Source organism: Triticum aestivum, chromosome 5D (genome assembly GCF_018294505.1).
Source record: "Triticum aestivum cultivar Chinese Spring chromosome 5D, IWGSC CS RefSeq v2.1, whole genome shotgun sequence".
Lineage (NCBI taxonomy): Eukaryota > Viridiplantae > Streptophyta > Magnoliopsida > Poales > Poaceae > Triticum > Triticum aestivum.
In genome coordinates, this window is record NC_057808.1 from 398,347,207 (window position 1) to 398,357,932 (window position 10,726).

Consider the following 10,726-nt stretch of genomic DNA (forward strand, 5'->3'; position numbering starts at 1 on the left):
CATATACGCTTCCGCCACCCGCAATAAGTCTCCTCGAGCCTCACTCCGACGCTCGAAGAGCTGTTAGTTTTCAGGAGTCATATCACCCACTTCGCTGTGATATATCCACCACCGCTTTTATCGTGAGTTAGTAGTTATGACACCCTATCCGCCTTTATGTATTTTTGGCGTGCTTGTAATAAATTGTTGAGCAGTCTCCGCTCAACCTTGTATTATATTCAGTACTCCTGGTATTTTCTTCTGTGATCAAGATTTTGTCTACCAGTAAGAAGGATTCTTCTTTACTGGTCCGTAAAAGGGATCGATTTCTCAATAAATATTTTTATTGGAAAACCGGTCGTGACATGGTGGAGCATGCGGTGGAGGCTAGATGAACAGGAGCCCGTGGATGAACAGTCGCAGGTGGAGGCTGGAGGAGGTCGACGGTGGAGATGAACAGTATCCCATGGAGTCCTGTTTTGCGGTACGCCAGACCCCTCCCGATGAACAGGACCCCCGTTTCGACGGTAGCGCTCCAACACAAGCATGTTCCCTCTGTGTTGCGGTACGCCACACCCCTCCCGATCAACAGGACCCCGTTTCGACCGTAGGAGGTCTGTTTCCTCTGTTTTGCGGTACGCCAGACCCCTCCCAATGAACAGGATCCCGTTTCCACCGTGGTCGGTCGAACACAAGGCAGTTTCCTCCATTCTGATGTACGCCAGGCCTAGTTTCCATCGGTTGTTCCGTCCAAGCCGGTTGGCTCCCGATGAACAACACGTGTTTTGTTGCCTCCCGATGAACACAACGCATTTCGTTGCCTCCCCATGAACACGACAACGACGCAGTTTCCATGAAAATAATGATGAAGATCTTAAAGTTATTGATGTGTCTCCTATTAGATCTTTGTTTTGCAATATGAATCTTGATAATAATGGGACTGGAGATGAGTCAACTTTAGTTCGAAGGCGTCCCAAGAATTTGGAGTTTTTAGATCTTGATGCTAATTTTGGTAAAAGTGGGATTGGAGAGGTCATGACTTTAAATAGTATTGAACCCACTATCTCGGATTTCAAGGAATTTGATTATGATAATTGTTCTTTAGAAGGTTGTATTTCCTTGTTGCAATCCGTTGTTAATTCTCCTCATGCTTATAGTCAAAATAAAGCTTTTACCAAACATATTGTTGATGCCTTGATGCAATCTTATGATGAAAAACTTAATTTGGAAGTTTCTATACCTAGAAAACTTAATGATGAGTGGGAACCTACTATAAAGATTAGAATTAAAGATCATGAGTGTTTTTGCTTTGTGTGATTTTGGTGCTAGTGTTTCCATGATTCCGAAAACTTTATGTGATATTCTAGGTTTCCATGATCTTGATGATTGCTCTTTAAATTTGCTCCTTGCGGATTCCACCATTAAAAAGCCAATGGGAAGGATCAATGATGTTCTCATTGTTGCGAATAGAAATTTGGTGCCCATAGATTTTATCGTTCTTGATATAGATTGCAATCTTTCCTGTCCTATTATTCTTGGTAGACCTTTTCTTAGAACGATTGGTGCGATTATTGATATGAAGGAAGGGAATATTAGAGTCCAATTTCCATTAAGGAAAGGCATGGAGCACTTTCCAAGAAAGAAAGTCAAATTACCTTATGAATCTATCATGCGAGCTACTTATGAATTTAGTGCCAAAGATGGCACTGCTTAGATCTATCTTCGCTTTTATGCCTAGCTAGGGGCGTTAAACGATAGCGCTAGTTGGGAGGCAACCCAATTTTATTTATGATTTTTGATTTTGTTCCTGTTTAGTAATAAATATTGCATCTACCTTCTGTTTAGATGTGTTTTTATCTTTTAATTAGTGTTTGTGCCAAGTAGAACCTATAGGATAACCTATGATGATAGTTGATTTGATTCTGCTGATAAAACAGAAACTTTGCGCGCCCGAGAAACAATTTAGTAAATCACAGAAACGTGCTTTTGCGTTGATTCTTTTTTCTGCTGATCAATAGACAAATTGCCTAGGACTTCCTATTTTGGTAGAAGTTTTGGGGTTCCAGAAGTTTGCGTTAGTTATAGATTACTAAAGACTGTTCTGTTTTTGACAGATTCTGTTTTTCGTGTGTTGTTTGCTTATTTTGATGCATCTATGGCTAGTAAAATAGTTTATAAACCATAGAGAAGTTGGAATACAGTAGGTTTAACACCAATATAAATAAATAATGAGTTCATTACAGTACCTTATGTGGTGGTTTTGCTTTCTTTCACTAACGGAGCTTACGAGATTTCTGTTGAGTTTTGTGTTGTGAAGTTTTCAAGTTTTGGGTAAAGCTTTGATGGACTATGAAATAAGGAGTGGCAAGAGCCTAAGCTTGGTGATGCCCAAGGCACCCCAAGATATTGAAGAATAGCCAAAAGCCTAAGCTTGGGGATGCCCCGGGAAGGCATCCCCTCTTTCGTCTTCGTTCATTGGTAACTTTACTTGGAGCTATATTTTTATTCACCACATGATATGTGTTTTGCTTGGAGCGTCGTGTATTATATTAGTCTTTGCTTTTTAGTTTACCACAGTCATCCTTGCTGTACACACCTTTTGGGAGAATCCTACTTGATTAGAATTTGCTAGAATACTCTATGTGCTTCACTTATATCTTTTTAGCTTGATAGTTTTTGCTCTAGTGCTTCACTTATATCTTTTAGAGCACGGCGGTGGATTAATTTTAAAGAAATTGCTAGCCTCTCATGCTTCACTTATATTATTTTGAGAGTCTTTTAGAACAGCATGGTATTTTCTTTGATTACAAATTTGTTCCTAGAATGATGAGCATCCAAGTTGGGTATAATAAAAACTATCATAGAAAGTGAATTGGATGCTATGATCAATTTGATGCTTGATAATTATTTTGAGATATGGAGGTAGTGATATTAAAGTCATGCTAGTTGAGGTGATTATGAAAAATACTTGTGTTGAGGTTTGTGATTCCCGTAGGATGCACGTATGGTGAACCGCTTTGTGATGAAGTCGGAGCACAATTTTATTTATTGATTGTCTTCCTTATGAGTGGCGGTCAGGGACGAGCGATGGTCTTTTCCTACCAATCTATCCCCCTAGGAGCATGCGCGTAGTACTTTGTTTTGATGACTTCTAGATTTTTGCAATAAGTATATGAGTTCTTTTGACTAATGTTGAGTCCATGGATTATACGCACTCTCACCTTTCCACCATTGCTAGCCTCTCTTGTGCCGCGCAACTTTCGCCGGTACCATACACCTACCATATACCTTCCTCAAAACTGCCACCATACCTACCTATCATGGCATTTCCATAGCCATTCCGAGATATATTGCCATGCAACTTTCCACCGTTCCGTTCATATGACACGCATTACTTTTGTCATATTGCTCTTTGCATGATCATGTAGTTGACATTGTATTTGTGGCAAGGCCACCTTCATAATTTTCATACATGTCGCTCTTGATTCATTGCATATCCCGGTACACTGCCGGAGGCATTCATATAGAGTCATATCTTGTTCTAGCTTTGAGTTGTAATTCTTGAGTTGTAAATCAATAAAAGTGTGATGATCTTCATTATTAGAGCATTGTCCTAGTGAGGAAAGGATGATGAAGACTATGATTCCCCCACAAGTCGGGATGAGACTTTGGACTTTACAAAAAGAAAAAAAGAAAAAAAGAGGCAGGCCAAAAAAGGAAGGCCAAAGAAGAAAAGAAAAAGAACAAAAAGAAGAAAAAATAATAAAAATGAGAGAAAATGAGAGAAGGGACAATGCTACTATCTCTTTTTCCACACTTGTGCTTCAAAGTAGCACCGTGATCTTCATGATAGAGAGTTTCATATGTTGTCACTTTCATATACTAGTGGTAATTTCTCATTATAGAACTTGGCTTGTATATTCCAATGATGGGCTTCCACAAATTGCCCTAGGTCTTCGTGAGCAAGCGAGTTGGATGCACACCCACTTAGTTTCTTTTGTTGAGCTTTCATATATTTATAGCTCTAGTGCATCCGTTGCATGAGATCCCTACTCACTCACATTGATATCTATTAATGGGCATCTCCATAGCCCGTTGATATGCCTAGTTGATGTGAGACTATCTTCTTCCTTTTTGTCTTCTCAACAACCACCATTCTACTATGCATATAGTGCTATGTCCATGGCTCGCGCCCATGTATTGCGTGAAAGTTGAAAGAGTTTGAGATTATTAAAGTATGAAACAATTGCTTGGCTTGTCATCGGGGTTGTGCATGATTAAATACTTTGTGTGATGAAGATAGAGCCTAGCCAGACTATATGATTTTGTAGGGATAACTTTCTTTGGCCATGTTATTTTGAGAAGACATGATTACTTTGATTAGTATGCTTGAAGTATCACTATTTTTATGTCAATATGAACTTTTATTTTGTATCATTTGGATCTGAACATTCATGCCCCAATAAAGAAAATTACATTGAGAATTATGCTAGGTAGCATTCCACATCAAAAATTCTGTTTTTATCATTTACCTACACGAGGACGAGCAGGAATTAAGCTTGGGGATGCTTGATACGTCTCCAACGTATCTATAATTTTTGATTGTTTCATGCTATTATATTACCCCTTTTGGATGCTTATGGGCTTTATTTTACACATTTATATCATTTTTGGGACTAACCTACTAACCGGAGGCCCAGCCCGTATTGCTGTTTTTTTGCCTATTTCAGTATTTCGAAGAAAAGGAATACCAAACGGAGTCCAAACAGAATGAAACCTTCGGGAGCGTGATTTTTGGAACGAACCGGATCCAGAGGACTTGGAGTGCACGTCAAGAAGCGATCGAGGAGGCCATGAGGGTGGAGGGCGCGCCCCCCTATGAGGCACGCCCCCTGTCTCCTGGGCCCCACGAGCAGCCACCGACATACTTCTTCCTCCTATATATACCTACGTACCCCGAAAACATCCAGGGAGCCACCGAAACACAATTTCCACCGCCGTAACCTTCTGTATCAGCGAGATCCCATCTTGGAGCATTTGTCGGCGCTCCACCGGAGGGGGAATCGACCACGGAGGGCTTCTAGATCAACACCATAGCCCCTCTGATGCGTTGTGAGTAGTTTACCACAGACATTCGGGTCCATAGTTATTAGCTAGATGGCTTCTTCTCTCTTTTTGGATCTCAATACAATGTTCTCCCCCTCTCTTGTGGAGATCTATTCGATGTAAACTCTTTTTGCGGTGTGTTTGTCGAGATTCGATGAATTGTGGGTTTATGATCAAGTTTATCTATGAGAAATATTTGAATCTCCTCTGAATTCTTTTATGTATGATTGAGTTATCTTTGCAAGTCTCTTCGAATTATCGGTTTGGTTTGGCCTACTAGATTGATCTTTCTTGCCATGGCAGAAGTGCTTAGCTTTGGGTTCAATCTTGCGGTGTCCTTACCCAGTGACAGAAAGGGTTGCAAGGCACGTATTGTATTGTTGTCATCGAGGATAAAAAGATGGGTTTTATATCATATTGCATGAGTTTATCCCTCTACATCATGTCATCTTACTTAATGCGTTACTCTGTTCTTTATGAACTTAATACTCTAGATGCAGGCAGGAGTCAGTCGATGTGTGGAGTAATAGTAGTAGATGCAGGCAGGAGTCGGTCTACTTGTTGCGGACGTGATGCCTATATACATGATCATGCCTAGATAATCTCATAACTATTCGCTTTTCTATCAATTGCTCGACAGTAATTTGTTCACCCACCATAATACTTATGCTATCTTGAGAGAAGCCTCTGCTGAAACCTATGGCCCCCGGGTCTATCTTTTATTATATTTGCTTTCAATCCACTTTTATTTGCATCTTTACTTTTTGCATCTATATTATAAAATACCAAAAATATATTTATCTTATCATATTATCTCTATCAGATCTCACTTTCGCAAGTGGCCGTTAAGGGATTGACAACCCCTTTATTGTGTTGGTTGCGAGTTCTTTGTTTGTTTGTGTAGGTGGGTGGGACTTTCTAGGAGCTTCCTACCGGATTGATACCTTGGTTCTCAAAAACAGAGGGAAATACTTATGCTACTGTGCTGCATCACCCTTCCCTCTTCAAGGAAAACCAATGCAAGCTCAAGACGTAGCACAGGCCAACAAGCGGAGTGCGGAGGCGCCATGGTGGGCAAGATGCCCAACGTCACATGGCCCGAAGGCTCCTTTGTGGAGACCGTGAAGGGGTGGCAATCAGGGTGGTTCTACAGCACCGAACCGCGCGACGCCAACTGGGCGGCGACCCCTGAGTTTCAGTCCGATGTCCCCATGCGGCTCACCTCCTGGAAAGAGAAGGGCTTAGCCTGGGGCTCAGCGGAAGAACAGACCGAACTTCAGAATTGCGTCAAAAATATGATAAGCAAGAAAATCAAACTTGTCACCGTGGTCCAGTTTATGCTCTTCCGCCGGATCCTTCCGTGCCAGAGACGGGTCTGCAATTTGTGGGAGTTTGACCCGGCCGAGCACCAGATGCTGCGAGAGCTCTTCGACACAACGCACGAAGACGTCTGGAAGGTGCTTTTCAAGACCAACGAGGTGCCACCGCCCATAACCGAAAATTGCGGACTCGGCGCAGAACGCCGAGCCAATCCGGTGAGTTTTCGTACTTTGCAAGACATGCCTTTCACCAGCACATTTGCGAGGGGGGGGGGAATCTAAACTTCCCCACCAATTTTACAGGACTGGGTAGCGATAGCGAAGTAGATCGACTGTCCGGCTCCGCAACCTGAAAGTCCAGAAACGCCTCTTCTAACGAAGATTCTGTTTCCGGCGCCTTATGAGGTGTCGGAGAAGAAGGCCAAGAAGACGACCGCGGGGACCAGAAGAGGTCTCCAACGCAAAGTCATGTCGGACACGACGTCCGAGGACACCAAAACGGACTCCTCCCCCGAAGAAGAGGAGGAGGAGGAGGAGGAAGTCCCTTCCTCCCCCATAGGGGGGGACAAGAAGAGAAAGGCCGCCACGCATGGGGAGGAAGAGGTGCCCAAGAAGGGAAAAACCTTCCCTCTGGACCACTCCACTGTATCCACCAACAGCGGCGAGGAGTGGGAACCCAGGGTTAAGCCCCTGGCTAAGTCGTAAGTATCCTGACACAATAGTATTTTCGTTATGTTTGCTTTGCCGCTCCGTAACGTGCCAGACATGCACCTGCAGTCCGGCCAAACCCAACATCGAGGTATCCTCCTCTTCGGAGGAGTCTCTGGACCCGTCGGTGATGAACAGTGATGTTCTTCCGACAGTCTCCTCCCCCAGGGCTGCGGACGACACCGAGGTGTTGTCTCAAATGACACCGAGCCAAGGGGAGGCAGTTCCGGAGACGCCCTCAGGCGAAATCCCAGTCGCCGGGCACATGGGGGAAAAGACCCCCATGGACTCCGATAGTGGGGGCCGAAGCCAGACCGGCCCCCAGCCGAATAGGGCTCCGGAAACCCAAGTGGTTCCGGATTCAAGCAGGTAGCCTCTCCCTAAGGGGGGCGAGCCACCTGTGCCAACGACCTCTGTCCCTCCAGAGGCGCCGAACAGCTTGCTAGAAGCGCTTCGCAGCGCTTCTATTGATGAAGAACACCGTACTCTTATGAGTACAGTGATTGAGAAGGCCCGGTCCGCCAAAAGCCTTCTAACGGGCTTTGAGGTAAGTAATAACATTGTGAGAAAAATATCACCGTATAGACAGTAGCCCCTGATGCTCTGTTTGGTGTTCGGAAAGAAAAGCCGAACAGAGGATCAAATAATATGCATAGGAGTCTAACATGAAATGTCTATGTGAATAAGCAGGCGTCGCTGCTGGCTGCTGCCGCTCGTACTGCGGAGGTCGCTGGACTAAAGCAGGACCTAGAGCGGGTCGAGGGAGAGCTCGTCCTCGTGAAGAGGTAGCTGGAGGAAAGCCGAGGTATGAAATACCTTGCCTGTGTATTTATTGAGGTCAAATGGTTTCTGCTGATAAAAGCATCATGAACTTTGATAGGGGCCACAACCGAAGTGGTGTCCCTTAAGAAGGCGCTGGCCAAGGCCAAAGACAAAGTGGCCAAGGAACGTGCCGCGCGCAAGAAGCACGAGGCCCGGGTCAGCGAGGTCCAGCAAGAGCTCCAGGATATCGTTCAAAAATACGAGTCCTTGGAGCGTGACTCGAAGATTCAAGAGTCCGAGCTTGCCAAGGCCCTTCAGAGCGCATGAGATGCCGGAGCCGAAGCCCAGAAGGCCCGCCAGGAGATCCAGGCGGCCGAGAAGATTGCGGCGGGTAAGGCTTTTATTATGCAAAGCAAGCATGTAGAGGAGACATTCTTTTTACTTACCCGACTTTGGAATTCTCCAGGAGCATTTGCGGATTTGCCGCGCAGCGCATCAGATGCCGCAGAGTTCTACCGAGCCGAAGAAGGGAGCTCAACAGAGAAATTGTTCTGGTCTCAATATCTTGGGACAGAACATCCGACGCCCTTGAGCGACCGGCCAAAGCAATCGATCGAGCTGCACAAGGCAGCCGAACTAGCCATGAAGGACCTCATAGTCCGGTTATGGCCTGCCGAGCCGATGCCCAGCAGCTACTTCGGCCTCGTGAAGCGGCTTGTGAGTGCCTGCCCCCGACTTGAGGTCATAAAGCGATCAGCTTGCATTGAAATTGCTCGGATGGCATTTGCCCGTGTCAAGATGCACTGGGTGAAGATGGATGCCAAAAAGCTGATGACCGAGGGGCCGCCTGAGGGTAAGGAGCATCGTCGACCCGAGCTATATTATGATAGTGTCCTGGAGGGGTCCCATCTTGTGGCGGAACAATGTACTAAGGATGTAATATTTGAATGAATGTACTCATTTTATTCTGTAATACGAAACAAGTTCATTTGCGCAATATAATGCTTTTGATTTAAAATTTTACCTCCTGTGCGGCCTACAAAATCTGAGAGTTGGCCAGTCGTCGGCTTCTGCCCCCATGCAACTAGTACCAGGGTGTTCGGGATAAATCTAAACACTCTTTATCCATGTTTTTTGGTCCTTGAAGGAGGTGTTTAGGGCAACGAACAAGGCAATCGGACTATACAGCTTTATCACTCTCACTTGGCCATCGAAGTTCTATAATTTTAAATTTTGGCGTAGCCCCTGGTATTCGGAAGGCCGAACATGCGGCGCTATACAAGCCTAAACCGGACCAAGACCGATTCTTCGCATGAAACGGAAAAAATCTTTAAGGATTTAAGACCTCTCGAAGAGCGACCAGCTCTCGCCGCATCATGACAGTCAGTTTTCGACTTTCTCTACTGAGGTGTTCGTCCGGAAGAACCGGGACACAATCGTAGTAGTTCTCCCTTTGCTACCCTAGGCGATATAGCGGAACGTAGGGTAACAAGCACAGGAGCCGGGCAACCCAACTATTGACGTAAGACATGATTCGGAGCTGATGCGATGCATATAATGCTATAAGTTCGGGGTGCCGCACTGTTCAAAGTGTTCGGACTTTCTTGCCGTGTTATGGGGTACACTGAAGCCCCTGGCGAACTGAACGTACCAGAATGTACGGGTGCAATTTGTAATAAATAAATAGTTAAGGGAAAGAATAAAGTAATAAGCTAACGTTGCAATTCATTTGATCAATACGTCGAAGCGTATGTATATGAGTAGTGCAATTAGCAAATAAGGCTATTTAACATGCCGTAACCAAGAGTGAGCTGCGTATGGGTATGTAAAACAGGTATAGCGATCGTTAGCAGAGACCACCTGGAGATTCCCTTTATACATCGGCGCTCCTTGCTTCCTTGGTGTTTCCGTCCCGTTATGGGCCGATGATTAGGTTATCGGAAGAGCCTCCAGAAGAGAGGGACCTGCAAGAGAGAAAAGAGGGAAGGTGTGCTGGTCCGGGGCGGTTGAGCCGCATTGTGGACCGCGGTCTAGCTGTGCCTCCGTCCATGCCCATGGTATTTTAAGTGCATAATTATGTACGCGCGGCACGAATTTCGCCGCTTGACCGGGACTAGGACGGAGGCCGAATTGCTAGGCGAGCTTCGGATGGACCGAATGATCCTGTTGTAGAGGACTCCGGGTTCGCTTGACGGCGTCCGGTGGCTTTATTACCGAATTGAGGGTCTGCCTGAGGAGGCTGCTATGTACTTCTGCCGCAAGGGTCGCAGTGTGCTCTTCCGTACGAAGGGAACGCTCTGTATTTCCATTGACTGTTATAACACCGCGGGGTCCGGGCATCTTAAGCTTGAGATAGGCATAGTGTGGCACCGCATTAAATCGAGCGAACGCAGTCCGTCCGAGCAGTGCATGATAGCCGCTGCGAAAGGGGACGATATCGAAGAAAAGTTCTTCGCTTCGGAAGTTGTCCGGCGAGCCGAAGACAACCTCCAGTGTAATGGAGCCCGTACAACGGGCCTCTACGCCGAGGATGACTCCCTTAAAGGTTGTCTTTGTGGGCTGGAGCCGTGATGGGTCCATGCCCATTTTCCACACTGTATCCTGGTAAAGCAGGTTGAGGCTGCTACCGCCGTCCATAAGGACACGTGTCAGGTGGAATCCATCAATGATCGGATCGAGGACCAGTGCGGCCGAACCCCCATGACGAATACTAGTCGGATGATCTCGACGATCATAGGTGATCGGGCATGACGACCACGGATGAAATTTTGGGGCGACTGGCTCTACCGCATAGACGTCCCTGAGTGCGCGCTTGTGCTCCCTTTTGGGGATGTGTGTAGCATATATCATGT